General features: G+C 39.0%; 1 pseudogene across 1 annotated transcript; it reads left to right on the top strand.

Annotated features, from left to right (window-relative positions):
- The first annotated feature begins 1,232 nt into the window (after positions 1–1,232).
- LOC110204169 (cytochrome P450 2C19-like) lies at positions 1,233–19,033 on the top strand (annotated as a pseudogene). The gene is made up of 9 exons (XR_013485232.1): positions 1,233–1,448; positions 3,334–3,490; positions 5,226–5,380; positions 7,514–7,672; positions 8,284–8,460; positions 11,242–11,381; positions 12,119–12,306; positions 16,824–16,965; positions 18,446–19,033. The product of XR_013485232.1 is annotated as a cytochrome P450 2C19-like (transcript).
- The last annotated feature ends 317 nt before the right edge of the window (positions 19,034–19,350 follow it).

Below are 19,350 nucleotides of genomic sequence, written 5' to 3'. Positions count from 1 at the left end.
ATTTAACCTATTCCACTGATCCACCACTCTATTTCATAATCAATACCAGACTATTCTGATGATCATCCTTTGTAGTAGAGTTGAGATCTAGCCTGCAGTTAACCTTCTTTGAAATTTTCATTGATTCTCTTGATATTTTGATCTTTTGTTCTACAAAATGAATTTTGTTATTATATTTTCTACCTCTATAAATCACTTTTTGATAGTTTGGTTGTGTGGCACTGAATAAGTAAATTCATTTAGGTAAAAATTTCAATTTTATTATATTGGCTTGTCCTACTTGTAAGCAATTAATATTTCTGCAGTTATTTAGATCTGACTTTATTTGTGTGAAAGTGTTCATATAGTTCCTGGTTTTCTCTTGGCAGGCAGAATCCTAAGGATTTTCTACTATAAGCAGTAATTTTAAATGCAACTTCTCTATCTCTTCTTGATGGACCTTTTTGGTAATATATATAAATGCTGATGTTTTATATTTCACAACATTGTTGAAGTTATTATTTTAATTAATTTTAGTTGATTTTCTAGAATTCTCTAAGTTTATAATCATATTTCCCGCCAAGACTGATAGTTTTGTTTCCACATTGTCTATTCTAATTCCTTCAATTGCTTTCCCTTTTGTTATTGCTATAACTAGCATTTCTAGAATAAGATTGAATAACAGTGACATTGTTGCTTTGCCCTGATCTTACTGAAAAAGTTCCTGATTTATACCCATCACAGATAATGTTTGCTGATGGCTTTAGAGAGAAATTATTTATAATTTAAAGGAAAGCTCACTGCATCCCCTCCCTGAAGTCATGATCCTCTTCAAGAATGAAAGACAAACAACAACGGGTCAATGAGATTTTTAATGTTATAAAAGTGGCCTCACTCTTAGAACAGATTAAGAAACACTCTAGCAGCAGAGTGGTAATGTACTATGGTATGTGACATACACTGTCAAAGTCCTATATCATTAGTTTTGTTAATGTTTTTTGAAGGTATTGATTGTAAGGGGAGGCAGGGCCATATTGGGAAATAACTGTGGCACATAAGGAGCAAGATGAATCGGTAAAACTTCAAACCACAAATTTAATGGCTCCTGTTATTTTAAAATACACCAGTATAGAACAAGAGGAGTGTTCTGTTAATCTTAGTGGCAGGCCAAAGTCCATCAGAAGCTTAATCAGGATGCCAAGGACTTATAAGCTGATTGACCTTGTGTTTGCAGTCCTTCCCAGCTTGGATTCTGAGCCTTCTATTGCATTAGCAGTAAGGAAGAGTGTCAATGGATCCATCTGTGGCCATTGCTCTTGGCTTACTGCTCTGTATGTCATGTCTGCTTCTCATTTTATCATGGAGAAAGGGCTTTGGAAGAGGAAAACTTCCACCTGGTCCTGTTCCTCTTCCCATTTGGCAATATGCTCCAGGTGGACCTTAAGAATATCCCTCAATCTCTTTGCAAGGTAAGTAAGTAGCTCTGTCTTCTGTTGGTTTCATTCCTGACTCTAGCGGCATTCAGTTTGTTTTGCAGGACTGTCTTCAAGCAGCTTGTTCTAAAGAGTAGAGCACGTTAGAGTAGGGAGGTAGACACCTCATAGGTTTTCTAGACTATATTTGATTCACTGTAGTGGCCATCAGGACCCAATGCTTCAGCACTAGCTGGGTGCCATCAATTCCTGTAGAATTGATGAAATCAGTTCTAGAACAACTGCCATCCTCTGCTATCACTGTCACATTGGCACTGTGAAGTTGTAGGAGAAAATGCCATAGTCCCACTTAAATTGCTCATTGCCTACCACAGGAATAAAGGTGGTATTTAATGTGCCTGATTACTTCTGTTGCCTGAGGGAGGAGTAGGTCCTGCAAACAGGTGAGAACCTCCAGCATTTGTTGGATCAGAGGGAGAATGTTTTCCTTGCACATCCTTCAAAGGAACCCTTAAGCAGTGTCTGTGTGCTGCCCCAGTCCTTGCATATAATCTTAAGTGTGGCTGATTGAAAGCAACCCTGGCCTCAAGAAGAACCAGTGAGTTCTGAACTAAGATCTGTAGATCTCAAAGCCTTTGAAAGTTAACATGGGGTGGTAGAAAAGTCATTGAATTTGAACTTCAAGTCCAGATTCTGATAATCACTAGCTTTGTGCCTCAGAAAAGTCATGATGACCTCTTTGGATCTTAGTTTCCTATGTCTGTATGAGGATTTTATAAAAAAAAATATCCTATCTGCCTCACAGTTGTGAGAAAAGATTGAGATTAATATGTGAAACAAAATTATGTTCTCATTTTTACCTGGTAGCTTAATAAACAAATGATTTTTTTTTTTTACCAAATTCTTCCCAGATCTATCCTGATCTTTGGGGCCTCAGTGTCCTCATATATAAAATTATGATTGATTTAGAAGAGTTCTTAATCTTGCTATCATGAAATCCCATTGGGTCTGTAGATATATTTCAAAGGTTCTGTGAGTTAGGATGGGAAAAATTACATCTTTATTTTATTGTAATATAAGTGATTTCCTTTGTAATCCTATGTATTTCAATCTAAAAATATCATTCAGAGGAGTAGATAGGCTTTACTAGCCTATTGCAAGAGTTCATGACCGAAAAAAGGGTTTAAATGATCTCCAAAGTTTATTCTGGATGTATGCCTATGATCAATGATACTGGTTTGTAGGATTTATTGGAATGTGCACCTTTTCTGCTCCAGGATTTCACTGACAGCATTGTACCCATTTCCAAATCTGTTATTCTCAAAGCTTTAGATGAACAACAACAACAACACAACAACAATAATAATAATAAAATAATAGCATTTATATAGTGATTTCAGGTTTGCCAAATGTTTTATAAATATTATTTTATTATTCTCAAAAGAACCTTAGAATTAGGTGTCGTTATTATCCTAATTTTACAGATGGGAAACTGAGGCAGACAGAGGTTAAGTGACTTGCCTGGAGTCGCAATAGCTGTTAGGTATCTGAAACTGGATTTGCACAGAGCCTTCTTGATTCCAGGTCCAGTGCTGTATCCACTATGGCACCTAGCTGTGAAATATAAGTTCAACCTCTCAAAAGTTTGGGATGTTGCACTGAGATCATAACCTGTGCTTTATTAACCAGTCTTCTGGCTTCTAGCCCAAGGCACAGGATGAACTTTTAGCCTTTCAAGCCATCTATGGCTCAGTTTGGTTCATGGTTTGTATCATCCTCCCTGTAATAAATGTCAGAAATATTTTGAAGGAGTGATAGTGGATTGAGAACTTCTTCTATAAGGTCAACAACAGTAATGGCAGCTGTTTATCACCCAATTCAGTGATGACCCTCTCCTTACTGCCCACATCTCTTTCCACAGCTAGGAAAACAATATGGCCCAGTGTTCACTCTGCAACTTGGTGTTGAGCGTGTTGTCGTGTTATATGGTACAATGCAGTGAAAGAAGCTCTGATTGATCATGGTGACAAGTTTGCTGATAGACCACCTATGCCACTTTTCAAATGGTTACAATGGAATGGGTAAGTTTCTGCTGGGTATAGAGGAAGAAGAGAAAGACAAGAATAGAAAAAATAATAGTATTCCTAGAAATTAGTGGAAATAGACCCACCTTTATACCAAAGCCCCCAGACCTGTGGCTTCTTGGGGAGGATGTAGTGAGCCAATATTTTTGTCCATAGCAGCAGCTGCATTGCTTCATGTTGTATGTTATCTCCATTTAAAGTAGAAGAAAGGATGAAGTGAAAAAAAAAGACAGAAAGATAGACAGAGACCACAGAGAGAGACACAGACAGAGAAGCTCTGAGAACCTTTTTCATTATGACTCCTGATAACCTGACTAGAAGGCAAACACATTATCTGCTATGTAGAATACTTGTAGTAGGAACATATGAGTAAATCAAGGTGGGAAATGAATGAATGAATCAACAACAACAACAACTACAACAAGAGCTAACAAATAGAGTACCTACTATGTACCAGGCATTGTGTTAAGTGCTTTATAAGTATTATTTCATTTGTTCTTTGCAACCACTCCATTAGGGGGTGCTATTATTACTCTTCATTTTCAAATGATGAAACTGAAGCAAAAAGATTTAGTGATTAGTTTAGCTAGTAAGTATCTAGGCTATTTGAAGTCAGGTCTTTTGACTGCAGGCCAAATGTTCCCTTATGAAGGATCTTGAAGCAGAGGGTAATGAATTTGATCTTTATAAAGGTCCATGGAAATAAGATTACAGGCAAAAGGATATTTCTCACATAAGTTTAGTTAGTGAAGTCTTCCCACATCTGCAATCAGAGGGTGATATCTGAAGGTAGGAAGGTTGATATATTCAGAGAAAGAAGGATTGCCATGTTAAGCTTTAGTATGTTACATCAATGTGTGTACCATAAAGGCATGTGATCACCTTTTCCATTGCTCAAATTAACTACAACTCTTTGTATAATTGCTATGTTTTGTTTTGACTCAACAATCACTTCCCCATAAACAACAATCCTGTGTAGGATTGTTTCAGACTTAGGGGAAAGAAAGGAAGCTAAGGAAAGCCACACGATTTGGGATTTCTACTGAGCTTCATAACTTTCTATTCTTATTAAGTGTACCTCTTATTTTCCATCATTTCAGTCATGTTCAACTCTACATGACCCAGTGTAGGGTTTTCTTGGCAAAGATACTGGAGTTGGTTTTCTACTTTCTCTCCAGGCAATTTTACAGATGAGGAATTGAGACAAACAGGGTTAAGTGATTTGCCCAGTATCATATAAACAGTAAGTGTCTGAGGCTGGATTTGAACTCATGAAGATGAGTTTTCCTGACTCCATCTGGTACTCTTTCCTCTGCACCACCTAGTAACCCACAAAAAGACACACAGAAACTCTCACTCACCTTTGGTACCTGTGTGAAGTGGGAGACTAGGACTTCAGGACATCATCCTTTTAGGTTCCTTGTGTAAAAAGATGGAGATATAACTAACTTGCCCTATAACCATTCAGTTCTCAAATTATGTCTTTATCCTGGCCTCCCTCTTTGTGGCCATTTCATTACCAGGAGCAGGATGTGGGTGTAGGGCCACTGATGTGTTTGTGACTGTGATGAAGAGAGAATGAGACAGGAAACAGTACAGATAGAGGAGAAAGTAAAATGACCCCATAAACTATTCTCCTGGAACAACGGGTGTTGAAGGGCCCAAGGACTTTTTGCCATGGACTTTGAGGATCTTTAGAGTCTAAGGTCTCTCTTCTTCCTGCTCCCTTTCTAGGCATTGTCATGAGCAATGGAGAAACATGGAAGCAAATCCGCCGCTTCTCCCTCATGACCCTGAGGAATTTTGGGATGGGGAAGAGGAGCATCGAAGAGCGAGTCCAAGAAGTGGCAAAGAATCTTATGGAGGAGTTAAAAAAAACAAAAGGTTGGTGGTTTTTACTTTGTTACCACTGACCTTACAAAAATCTGTCCTACCCCTTATAACTCATGCAGACTAAGGTTGGTCCTTAGTAGTCTGAAACCACTATGTTTGCACTTTTTGGCCAATCCTGGGGATATGCCATGGCCATGTGGTCATTCCTAGAAGCCCTGAAGGGTCAAGACAGCTGAGAGAAGAGATGAGAGGCAGTGCAGCTCTGCTAATGAGTTCATGCTAATCTTGTGAGGAAGCAGCATGGTGAGGAACATTTAAGGGAATACCTTACTTGTTTGTATTCCTTTTCAGATGGAACAGAGCTCACAAGAACGTAGCAGCACCAGTTCCATTACCTTTAGTCAACGACTCCAGGGGCAGAAGGCATTGCTTTAGGATCATTCTGGGGAGTGCAGAGTTTTTCTGACTAATCAAAGGAGTGGAAGCAGGGCTGAGAACATTGCTAGAAAGTCAATGAGCTGACTCAGCAGCATTTCTTGGAAGCTTGTTTCCCTTCATGCTTCCCTCCTTCACCCCTCCCCCCACATCTAAACTATCTCACAGAAGGGTTGTCATCCTTCTATGAAATCTGAAACTTAGGGGGCCACAGGACACCAGAGGGTGCTGATGCCATAAATTCTATGGAATAACTACCTTTTAAACCATAAAAGGCAACACTTATATGTACTTTCTATGCGTGTGTGTGTGTGTGTGTGTGTGTGTGTATGTGTGTGTGTGTGTGTGTTGGGTGGTAGGAACTGGGAAGTAGAAGGATACTGTCAGTTGTTGCTCAAAATTAGCTGCATGTGCTCTGCTACTCCAGAAAATTTTGCCAGCAATAATATAGGAATAAACTGAGAACAGCACTTCCCCACTACTGTGGAATCCGGGACTTTTGCCACACTTTTGTGTAGATGTTGCCTCCCTCAGTATAATGTAAGCCCTCTGAGGGCAGGGGCTGTCTTACTATTGTCTGTGTGCCCCTGGTGCTTAGCACAGAGCCTAGTAAGAGCTAAGTGACTGCTGGCAGATTGGCTGATTGTTACTCTCTTCTCCCTCACCTCTATCATGCTGTTCTCCACTGGCTCTTCTTTGTGGTGATTTTTGCTTCTCAATATTCTTTTGCTGGATCACTATCCACCTTCAGTCCCCTGAGTGTGAATATCTCCAAGACTCTGTCCTTGGGCCTCTTTAGTATACCCACCACCTCAACCACAATCTCCCCTTTGACCGTGACGGAGGCAGCTCAGGACCTCCAAACCCAAGAGACTGGGAAACAGCAAAACCAGTGTCCACAGGAGCTACCTTGTGGAGAAGGGGCTCATATTTCTCTTTACCACTAGCAGCAACTGATGACTAGCTGCTACCAATAGGTACATACGCATGAGGGCCACATGGGTGGCAGCAAGCTCTAGACCACTGGTCCTGGTGCAGCCCTGATCGCTCTCACCTGAGAAAGCAACTCCTGTGGAAAAGGGACTGTCCATTGCCACCAGCTGCCAGCCAATTGCTATTCATAAGGCAAATGGGACAGCCTTGCTAAAACAGTGAGGCATCCTAAGGGAGAGACGAGAGGCCAGTCAAGAAAACCTAGAATCACCACCTTGACATTATCAATCCTTTCACAACCCAGAACCCTGAACCTAAGAGCATTTGAATAGCAGGCTTCCAGACCAGTGCTGCAACCCTCATGCTGGGATAAATGATTGAAATACAGTGAAATATAATTTAAAAATAGACACGAAGTCTGAAAGTAAAAGTTGGTTATAGTGAGGTGATGAATATGGATTTAGAAATGGGAAGGGATGGTGCATGGTAAGAAGAACAGTTTACTTGGGGACAGGAGAGAATTTGGTTGCATTCCACATCTTGATCCTTCCTAGTGTGCACATAAATCAGCTGATTTTCTTGAGCCTCAGCAACCTCACCTATAAAATGGGAATTATCTATTTGCACTTAGGATTCTCATGTGCATGAAATCAGATGCTTCATAAAGGGTGGCTTATTTTCAACCTTGCTGTGCCAAGCTAGAATGTAAACTAGAAGGGAAAGGAGGACAGTCAGGTCCTACCTAAAGGCAGGCAAATCTTCCTTTCAATCACAATGCTAGTATTAAAGTCTTTCTTTCTCTCTTTCTTCCTTTAGGATTACCATGTGACCCCACATTCATCTTGGTGTGCTCCTTGCAATGTAATCTGCTCTATCATTTTCCAGAAATGTTTTGAATATAAAGACCAGAAATTTCTATATTTAATGAAGCTTTTGAATGAAAACATCAAGATCGTAAGTTCCCCATGGATGAAGGTGAGACCAATTTCTCTCTGTTTGGAGCTCAGAATATATATTTTAATTACTTCAAGAAACTACTACAAGCAGCTAGGCTAGAGTTCATCATTCATTCCATTGGAGTACAGTAGTGCCATATTGCAATGGGTTCCCATTTTCTTCTTCATTGACAAGGACTAAAGACAGAAAAGGTCACCCTATGTGGTCTGATTTGAGGGACATTATAAGGCCCCTCCCTGGAGTAGTTCACCCACTGGTCACAGGGACTGAATGTTAAAATTCATGTTACTAGAGACAAGCTGACTTTTCCCTTGTGCACCCGAATTTGGATCAGTTAGCAGATGAGTTAGCTGTCCCAATGGAAGGTGGTAGGCTGAGCTCTTAGAAGACCTTAAATGAGAAAGGATGAGAACTTTTCTGTTGGAAGTAAGAATTGAGAGTGAAAGCCAAGCAGTTTCAGGCAACCAAGGAACAGAATGCTAATTTTTAGGGCATTTCTAGGAAATATGAGAAAAGTCACTATTTTCCAAAGGGCACTTGTCCCATCCTTACTCAGCCCTATTCTCAACATGATCCAAGTGCTAGAGTAGAAAATTATTTTCTTTTTTAAAGTAAATATTTTTTTTTAGGTCTACAATTCTTTTCCATCTCTAGTACGTTATCTCCCTGGATCTCATCACAAAGCAGTTAAAAATATGCAATCAATACTTGAATTTATTTTGGAAGAAGTGAAGGAACACCAAAGAACACTGGATCCCAGCAATCCTCGGGACTTTATTGATTGTTTCCTGATGAAAATGGAGCAGGTAGAGTGTCAGTACAGGTCTGAATCTCAGTTCTGTAGGTGAAATGGCTTGTGTCTTAGAGGCTGACATTCACATTCACAAACATAGAGCAGTAAATAATCATATTTTAATCATAATATGGCCAGAGCACTATATGAGAAGAATGAGAAGACAGGGTCCTAGCCCTGATGGAATTTCTAACCCAACAGACAGGAGAAAGCCCATGCAGGACAAGAATAATTATCAGGAATGTGTAAGGAAAGCCAAAATAGATTATAAATTGAGGATTTAAGTGATGAAGAATTTGAAATTAGCAAGAAATATAATATTTGGTGGGTTAACATAAGACTTCCTTCTGGAAGAGTTAGGTTTTAGTCTGGGTCTTGAAGGAGGTCCCAGAGCTAGAGTGAGGACTGCAGGACATTTCAGGACTCTACAAAGACAGTGGGAATAGGGAACTTTAATCTGAGCAGCCTAATTGGAAATGGAGGGCTGCTGTGGTAAGTACTTGTGGGGAGGTTGGTGGGTTTTACAGTCAAGATAGTGGAGTTAGAGGCTCCTCACTTTCCACATTCCATAAACAACAAAGAGCAAAACAAAAAGAAAGAAAATCATTGAAAAGTTGCATAAAGAAAAAAATCCACCGCATTAGAAGCAAAACTAGAATAAAACAATATGCTAATGTAATTCATATGGAGTAAATGAAACCCTGAAAGTACCAGAGAAACAGGGAGAAGGTAAAAGATACTGATGGAATGCTGAAATGGATCAATGACCTACTTACAGCATGAAGTGTGCTCTGAGGTCATCACTTATGGTTTTCTTACCATGAACCAAAAAACACATTAATTCAAAACATTTAATTTAGCAATGTGTCAACATAACTGACCAGGAAAATCCTTCCTTCATCAACCTATGCACATAAGGTATATTCTCCCACAGATTCCTACCCCATTGGTAGATGAGGGAATGTGGGAGAGGGCAAATATGTAGACCAGAGCAAGAGATTTTTAGAACTAATATGTACAGTAGTCTCTTGTGTTTCATGTGTGAGAATCTTCAGAATTCCATATCTTTCCCCCCCCACCACCCACAGTGGCATAGACCTTAGTTGACTTCAACTTGAATTATGCCCCTAGTACCTGCCTGCTTTTCCTGTGTTTTTACTTTCTTATCTTTAGTCCATTGGATATTTGTTATATATTCATTTCTGGTCTCAGTCATGACTTTTCCTCAATATCAACATCTCATTGTCAAGGGCAAAGCATTTACCACTCAATTTCCTCATTAGTAAAATGAACAATAATAAAGCACTAACTGTATCACAGTATTTTGATGAGGATAAAATGGGAAAATATACATGGATCCTTTTTGCATTAATTGTTATATATATGGAAGTTGATAATTTTTTTCCTTCCTTATTTCTAAACTAATAAATCCTGTTCATCTCATTGAACTCATAGAATAACAGAATTTAATCCAAAGAAAATACAAGAGCTTACATATATACAGTCATTGTACATTTCTTGCTTAGTCATTTCAGTTAAGTCCAACGCTTCATGACTCCATTTTGGATTTTCTTGGCAAAGATACTGGACGTGTTTTCCATTTCTAGTTCATTTTATAGATGAGGAAACTGAGGTAACCAAGGTTAAGTGACTTGTCCAGGATCACACAGGCAGTTAGCCAGATTTAAACTCAACCCAATGCACCACCTAGCTGCTTGTGTATACCCACAGATATGATTGATATATAATATGTAGGTACAGATATCTTGCAAGTTAGTATCATACAGTACAGTTGTGTCAAACATGAATAGAAATGGATCCTGGTAGGCCTCATATTAACTTAGAAAATGCAGAAATTAACATTCTCTTTGTTGTGTTGTATCTTTATTTATTTTACTAAACATTTCCCAATTACATTTTAATGTGGTTTCAGCCACACACAGTTTTGTTGGTGTCTTCAGGCCTGAGAGCTGAGAGTTTGACCCCCCTGATGTAGCAGATAAAGAGCTACCCTCAGAGCCAGGCAAAACTGAGTTTAAGTTCCCTCTCTGACACAAAATGTCTATGTGATCCTGGGCAAATCACTTAACACTGTAGTGCCCTAGGGCTGGACAACTATCTAGAGACTTTAAGTTTTTCAGAGAAAGTGCAGACTTGCATTGGCAGACAGATTTTTTTTTTTAACCTGGAAGATAACCTGTGCCAATGAAATTGCAAGTCTACTCTTTTTCTGTATGTCTGTCTGTCTGTCTGTATATATCCCCCCATCCTTCACCGCATATCTTTCTTCTCTCTGTCTCTCTCCCATATGTGAGATCTGCAAGGGCCAAAATGCTTTGATAATTGCTAGCTTCTTGTTCTACTTTGGATTGTGTTGATCGAATTTAATGTATTTACAGGGTCATAGATTTAGAACTGAAATGTACCTTGGAGGTAATTGAATCCAACTCCCTCATTTTACAGATGAGGAAACTGAAACATAAAATGGTTAAATGACTTGCCCAAGGTCAAGATCAGAGCTGGTGGTGTATTGGGGGCAACTAGGTTGGCACAGTGGATAGAGCACTGGCCCTGAAGTTAAGAGCATCTGAGTTCAAATCTGGCCACAGACACTTACCAGCTGTGTGACCCTGTCCAAATCATTTAACCCTGTTTCCCTCCCACCCAAAATTAAAAAAAACCATATCAGAACTGAGATTTAAACCAAGGTCCTCTGCTTCCAAATCCATTATGCTTTCCATTTTGCCCTGCTGCCTCTCTTACTTTTCCATTAATCATACCAAATTATTCCTAGGAAAAGCAACAACCACAGTCTGAATTTACCGTTGAAAACTTGGTCCGCACTGTAAGTGATCTATTTGTGCAGGAACAGAGACAACCAGCACCACCTGAGATATGGACTCCTGCTTCTCCTCAAATACCCTGAGATAGAAGGTGGGATAAAGGATAAAAATACAATAATTTAATCCACATGAGAGGGGTTCCTGGTCCTTTTGAGACTTTCCTTGGAAATTTTTTATTGCCATTTTAATGTATTTAAGTCATTACATGTTCAAGTTTACTTATTCCTCCTTCTCCACTACTACCTCCACCTTGCTTAGTTAAGTGGTATATAATTGTGAGTTATTATTAGAGGTAACCACATAGATAGTGAAATGAATAGAGACTGGAGCCCAGTGCTAGAACTGGGAGGAACTGAATAATTGAGAGGCACTGGTTTCTGATAGCTTCTTGATCCTACCTGACCATAGAAGGAGCTGGTGCCTCTGGATTCCTGTCACTCTACAGCCACAGAGGGAAGTACCTTGGGCCTATGGTTGGTCACATTGAGTTGTAGAACAGGTCCAGACTGAGAACCCTCCTCATTTCCTTAACCAAGTGTTGCTTGGCCTGCATTTTTTAAAGGACAACTTGAAGTTGTCTTGAGGGCATGGGTCATAGGTGTCTCAAGGGATTCTCAGCTGACTTACTCTAAAATGGAATTTTCACCCATCTGTCTATCTTTCTATCTATCTATCTATCTATCTATCTATCTATCTATCTATCTCTCAGAATATGAGGTTCAAGTCCATTATTTACCAATGTGGCTCTTGGGGAAAAATCAGAGAAAATATGAGAGAAGGTAGTTTTTGTTCCTACTTTAAGATCAATTTTCATTCATATTGTGACAGGTAAACTTCATGAAGAAATTGATCGTGTGATTGGCCGAGATAGAGGTCCCTGCATGGAGGACAGAAACAAGATGCCTTATACCAATGCTGTGATACATGAGATACAACGATACATTGACCTCGTTCCCAACAACCTGCCCCATGCAGTGTCAGAAGATGTTCAATTTAGGCAATATCTTATCCCCAAGGTCAGAAGTGTTTCTCAGTATAACACATTTATATTCTCTTCTATTGAATTATAGAATCTTACAGCTAGAAGGAACCGCAGGCCAACCCATATCCCTGAGAATGGTACAGAATTTCAGAATTGGAAAGCATTTCAGTGTCGTATTCTCCATCCCAATCTGAAAAAAATTCCATCTACAGTATGCTCACCTCAGGTCATTCAATCTTTGCTTATGCAGCCTTTCAATGAGGTGGAACCACTTTTTATTGTGGCATTCCATTCTAATCTTGGACGGCCATAATTTGAGGGATTTTTTTTTTCATGAAGCCTAAGTTTGCAATTTTATAACTTTAATCTATTGCTCTTTGTTTTGTCCTCTGGAACAAAACAGAACAAAGTTACTCTCTCTTTCTAGTAAAGTTCATAAAACACTTGAAAGCAGCTATTATGTCTCCTGTTCTGTTATGTCCTCTTTCTCTTGTCTAAATATTCCCATATCCTTCAACCTGTCCTCACATGGCTTGGACTTGTTATTCTTACCATCCTGGTTGCCCTCCCTTCAGTAGCCTCCAGCTCTTCAACATCCTCCTAAAATATGACTCCTAGAAGGAATACAATTTTCATTTGTGAGCTGAAGGTAGAGTACAACTGCCTACTTCCAAGCTGCCTTTGAACCTTCAATAATTACTTTTTTATATGGTCAGTCAATTGTTTTAATCCATCTAATTGTATAAAGGTCTAACCTATATATTTCTATGATTTTCAGAGAAGAACATGGAAATCTTTATCAAACACTTTGCTAAATCTAAGGAAACCCTATCTACAACATTCTCCTGATCTACCAGTTTCTTAACATCCTCAAAAAGAAATAAAAGAAATCATGATGATTCCACTCCAGATCTTTGTGACCACTACTTCCTTATCTACAGTCATTTCCTCCTTCCTTCCTTATCTAGATTAATGGTCTCTCTATAAACATATTCTAGACTCTGAGTGTAAATTGAAGTGTACTCTCTTCGCTCTATTTTTCTTGCACAGGTATTTAGGTGCTCCCTCATTTTCTTTTTACTTCTCTTTGGTATTCAATCCCTATTAGCCATGTTTATTTATTTATTCTATCCTTTTCAGTTCAAGGATCATTTCCATGGTCAGAAAAAAAAAACCAAAGGAAAAGAAAAATAGAGAAGTTCTGTATCTTCTTTATCATTTGTCATCCTCATCCTATTACCCTCTGGGTTGTGGTTTTATCCTTTCTTTAATCCTCCTCTTTCCCACAATATACTTTTAGAAAACTTCTTCTTGTTGCCCTTTGTTAGCCTCATCAGCCTCTGTTCATTCTGGGCTTTACCACTTCTGTCATCCTTATGGAACTGTGACATGCTTTTTTACTCATCCTTGTCTTTAAAAATCTAAGTTGGTTGGTCAGTTCCCTCTAATAGCAATAGCTATTTTTATAAAGTTCTTTAAGATTTGATTTGCCCAGATGATCTTATTTACTCTTTACAACAGTTCTGTGGGAGTAGATGTTAGGACCATGCCCATTTTACAGGTGAGGAAACTGAATCTTAGAGAGAGCACCTGGCTCTCCTAGGGTCATGCAGATAGTAAGTGTGTGAGTCTGAATTTGTACTAAGGTTTTCCTCACTTCAGGTCTCTGCACAGCACCACCTGGCTACCTTGTCCACATTGGTATCTTTAGAGAATGTTCCTTTATCTTACATTTTCAGAATTGTTTTCTTTTGTGTTTTTAGAAAACAACTCTTGTCTTTCTTGGTATAATAATATAGCTAGCATTAAGGTTTGTGAATCGGTTTACAAATGTTATCTCTTTTTATCCTCATAGCAACCCTGACATGTGAGCACTGTTATTATTCTCATTTTATGCATGAGGGAATTGAGTCTGAGAGAGGGTAAGTGACTTGGCTAGGGTCAAACAACTAGTGAGTATTTGGCATTGGAGCAGGCCTGTTTGACTTTATCCATTGGGCCACTTAGTTGACTCTGTTATAAACTCTAAGATGGACTGGTCCCTTTCCCAAAAATTCTCATCATTACCCTCCATAGGTGTGCACAGAAAGTGTGCCAAGTGTGATAGCATACCCTACAGCACAGCATGATCCCTTCAGAGGAAGAATGTTGTGCCCCAGGGATTGTACAAATCTTTATTCACATCTCTTATTCAAGTTCCTCTCAGCTGGTTAGAATTCGATTAATAAAAGAATTTCCCTTTTTTGGTTCCACTGTAATTATAGGACAGAATTGTCATTAAGAAAAGTCAAGGAATTATGAACTGCCCTGTTTTTGACAGAAAGGAAATTCAAGGATCTGAATGAGTAATTGAAGTTTTCCATCACTGCTGCATCATGTTTAACCACCAGGGATTATAATGTGTCTTCTCTATTCCTTGTCTATTTCTTCTCTGTGCATGTGGTCTGTTGAATACTCTCAAGACAATGTCACTCTTGATTCTGCCTCCATTTCTCTTTACCTAGAGGCTTCTCATCATTCTTCTTTCCTCTGCTTCCTAAATAGCCTCACAGGAGTATATCTTCTCAACATATACCACCCCAACTTCTTTCCTATCCTGTTTCTTTTGAACAAGAGAAACTCTTTCCTGAACTTCAGTCTTGTTAAGCATGTCATCATACTATATCCTACTTATAAATTTGAGATCAAATTTGTTTCCTTGTCTTAAAATATCCAATCTACCTTTTTTTTAAGCCACACTTTAAGCATTGAAAAAGCTTTCGACTATATTTGTAACAAATCAAAATAAAAATCCTTCCAGTCTTTGCTAGGTGCATTATTCCAATCCTGGTTTATCATGCCTATATTTTAATGAATGTATGGTCCAGAAATCCAAATCCTGTTCTGAAACACGATCTTACAAGATATCCACTTCTGAAATCTGCCTTTCCTTGCAGAATATTTTGCTTCCAAATCCAGCCATAATGAATACACAACCTGTGCTCTTAACTTTTTTAGTTTGCTTTTTTTTTTGTCTTGAATGTCAAAAACTTTGGAAATGGTTCCAGGTTCCTTACAGAAGTACTGTTTTTGCCCCTGTGAATCAACAGAGGTACTTAGGAGTCATCCCCTTTCAAAAGTCTTGGAGGTTTCTCCATTTTGCCTTTAATATGTCCTCTGAGAATATGGCAGACCTGTCTATTGTTGTCATTGTCACCAAACTGCTGTTTCAGTGTTCTTCTATAGGGAATCTCCAACTAGTACTATTGTCTTCTTCCAGGATATCTCACCAAATAATACCTGTGAACCTACTTTACCATTCTTTAGAGTATAAGCAAGGGCTTCTTACCCAGAGCATCCAATTTCTTCATCTTCAAGAAGAGCTCCCAATTTGTTTATCAGTTCTTGCCTCATTCTTCCGTGTGACATTATTTTATTCTTCAACATCCTGCCACAGGTCAGAATTCATTTCTACCTCTTTAGATCATCTGGCATCTGCTTGAACTTGGTGTGCTTATTATTTACCCAGGCAGTACTTTCCTTCTTTGATGGATCTAATGATCACAAGTTAATTTATTAAATTTTATTAAGCTGGGATCTGCCTCCTTGTTCCTTTAATCACTGGTAACGGTTCTACCACTCCATTTCTCAAAATTCAGTTTCATCTCTCCCAATAGTATTGCAGTCTCTAATTTAGTATCAGCACAGGTGTTTAAAAAAAATGTTGGCTCTTTCCATACTTCAAAATGAGGGGTTTTGACTAGATAGTCATTCTGAATTCTCTTGAAGTTATAACATTCTATGGTTCTTATTTTCTTTTTTTTTTTTAAAGTTTTTTTATATAAATTTATTTATTTTTAGTTTTCAACATTTACTTCCACAAGATTTTGAATTCCATATTTTCACCCCATCTTGCCCCTTCCCCCACCCCAAGATGGCATGCATTCTGAATACCCCTTCCCCTAGTCTGCCCACCCTTCTTTCTCCTCCCCACCTTCTTTTATCCCCTTTCCCTTCTTTTTTCCTGTAGGGCAGGATAGATTTCTGTACCTCATTTCCTGTCTTTCTTATTTCCCAGTTGCATGTGGAAACATTTTAAAACTTTGGGTTCCAAATTTTCTCCCTTCCTCCCACCCCCGCTCACCCTCATCGAAAAGGCAAGCAAGTTAATACAGGCCCTACATGCTCAGTTATGCAAAACACTTCCATAGTAGACAAGTTGTGAAAAACTAACTCTATTTCCCTTAATCGTATATGCCCCCCCATTTATTCTATTCTTTCTTTTGACCCTATCCCTCCTCAGAAGTACTTCTTTCTGATTACCCCTTTCCCAATCTGCCCTTCTCTCTATCATCCCTGCTCTCTTGTCCCCTTTCTCCCCTATTTTCCCGTAGGGCAAGACAGATTTCCATACCCAATTGAGTGTGTGTTTTATTCCCTCTTTAAGCCAAATCCGATGAAAATAAGATTCCCTCATTTCCTCTCACCTTTCCTGGTTTCCCCTCCACTGTAAGAACCTAACAGTCTATCGTTCTTATTTTCTAATTATTTGTTTGTATCTGCTCATTTCAGGGTACCACCATATTACCAGTATTATCTTCTGTTCTGTATGATGATGAAGAGTTCCCCCATCCAGACCAATTTGACCCAGGTCACTTCCTGGATGAAAGTGGCAACTTTAAGAAGAGCAACTATTTCATGCCTTTTTCAGCAGGTGAGACATCCATCTAAATATGTGCATCACAGATGGATTGATAACTTAGAGGACTTTGTGTTTCAATCCATCTTTGCTACTTATTACCTGTGTGACCTTGGTCAAATTAATTCATTTCTCTGGACTTCAGTTTACTTATATGCCAAAAGATTGAGTTGGATTAGGTGACCATTATGGTCCTACCAAGTTCTAAAACCTAAAAGTAGGGTGGAGACATAGTATATTTTTTTTTTTTTTCTTTTTGGTGAGGTAATCAGGGTTAACTGACTTGCCCAGGGTCACATAGCTAGTAAGTGTCAAGTGTCTGAGGTCAGATTTGAACTCAGGTTGTGCCAGAACTCTATCAACTGCACCACCTAGCTGCCCCTTATGGTACATCATTCTTCTAATTCTTCTTAGGCCAAGCTTCATCAACTAAATCAGTTGGGTTTCAGAGTAGTTGTCTGAGCTTATCCCAAAAAAGAGGTAGAACTGACATGGTGGCCACTCTGTTCTGCATCCAGACCCACAACTAAAGTCCCTTAACTCCACCCCCTTCATATTGGAAACTGTCCTCCCAGTCACTCTCAACCTGGAGCTACTTGTCAGATAAAGATTTCCTGGCTTTTATGTTTGTATGGAATAATCTTGAACTTTATCAAATGAAGAAAGGAGGTTGGGTAATCTTTAAGGCTCATTGCTCAGGCACCATTACAGTTAAGGTCATCGAAGGTGTAATCTTAGAGTTTATGATTTTGAAGAAATGTGACTCTTGACTGGGACACATGAAAACACCTTTCCTACTTATGTACATTCTAATGGGGATGTATTGGTACAAAATTATAGATGATAGTCTGTCTTGTCCTTTCCCCTTCAATTCTTGTGGTAAACTGTTAGTCATCAGGTAATGGTGGTGATAGCCAAGTCTAGTTCTGGCAGGCATGAATATTGTCAGACAGCTTACTACCCCCGACATTGTGGTCTTCAATGCTATTCCCTGCTCAGTTGGTTCTAATACTTGGATTAGAGCTAGGAGTGAGTAGTTAAGACAAGTGGCTGGATGGCCATGAAGTTGTAGGGTAGACTCCAGAGGTGTTTCTGTCCAGAATGGTGATAGGAGGTTCTGAAAGGGAACTTTGAGCATTGTTCTGCCACCTTTCCCCATTGCAGTCTCTCTGGGTAGCCATAAACTTAGTTCTTGAGATTATAAATGAGTGATTGTTTTCTCACCAAAGTGATGATTCCTTTCCTCTGAATATAAATCCCAGGACTTGCTCTGGTTCAGGGGGATTGATTTAGAGAGAGTATACAGGAGAGTTCTTCAATCTCTGTTGAGGGGGAACAGGCTTTTCAAAGGAGTCAAGGACCAGAGAGGAAAGGAATGCATAGAATGTTTAATCTAATGCCACTGAGTGTTAGTGAGTTACCTATAAATCCAAAGAAGTGGTCTCAATGAGTTAGAAGTCTGTGAATATCTAATCCTTGTTTTTATTTCTTTCAGGAAAGCGGATGTGTGTTGGTGAGAGCCTGGCTCGAATGGAATTATTTCTGTTTTTTACTACCATTTTACAGAATTTTACCTTGAAATCTCCCATTGACCCAGAAGTTATCGACACCACCCCAATTGCAAGTTTGTCTGGCCATCTGCCCCGCTACTATGAGCTGTGCTTTCTACCTTCCTAAAACATGTGAAGGACCACCCTTAGTTCCAATTGCTCTAGAGTTTCCCCATGTGGTATGAAGAAGCTGTATTTATTCCATTGCCATTCCATTTATTCCATTGACAATGGAAGCCCTCTATGATTTCAGCCTACTATTTCCTTCTCTCATATTCTAATACTCCCTTTGACTTTTGCCAAAATCATGACTTAATTTTCCCCAATTCCTTTTTACCCAGAAATTCCATGTTCCTGGAATATTTCTTCTTGTCTCTTCAACTTCACTGATTGAAATCCTCTCCATGCTTCACATCACAATTTAGATGCCATATTTCTGTGACCTTGTTAGCACTTACAATCTGTATTTCACAATTTATGCCTGAATTGTATACCCATTTTATGTTGTGCATTCTTTAAGACGTGTTAGTTGATCCTGTTTTGTGCTCTTTACTTCATCTTAAGCTTCTTGATAGAAGGGCCTTTATCCCATGTTTGTGTGCAGTTATGAACTCCCAGTGGGTTAGAATCTCTTTTCTACTCCTTAAATGTCTCAAGTTATGTACTTGAACACGTACATATAACCCACTCTTATGGGAGCCTTACCACTCACAGTTTTATGGCATCGAGGTGGCACCATGAAGAGACTGTAGGACTTGGATTTAGGAGGAACTGAGTTAAAATCCATCTTAGACATTTACTGTCTATATGACCTTGGGCAAGCCACTTCATCTCTATTTCCTTTAGTTTC

The sequence above is a fragment of the Phascolarctos cinereus genome, unplaced genomic scaffold, assembly GCF_003287225.1.
Source record: "Phascolarctos cinereus isolate Bilbo 61053 unplaced genomic scaffold, phaCin_HiC Scaffold_3;HRSCAF=262, whole genome shotgun sequence".
Taxonomy (NCBI): domain Eukaryota; kingdom Metazoa; phylum Chordata; class Mammalia; order Diprotodontia; family Phascolarctidae; genus Phascolarctos; species Phascolarctos cinereus.
This window is presented reverse-complemented; position numbering and strand designations above follow the sequence as displayed.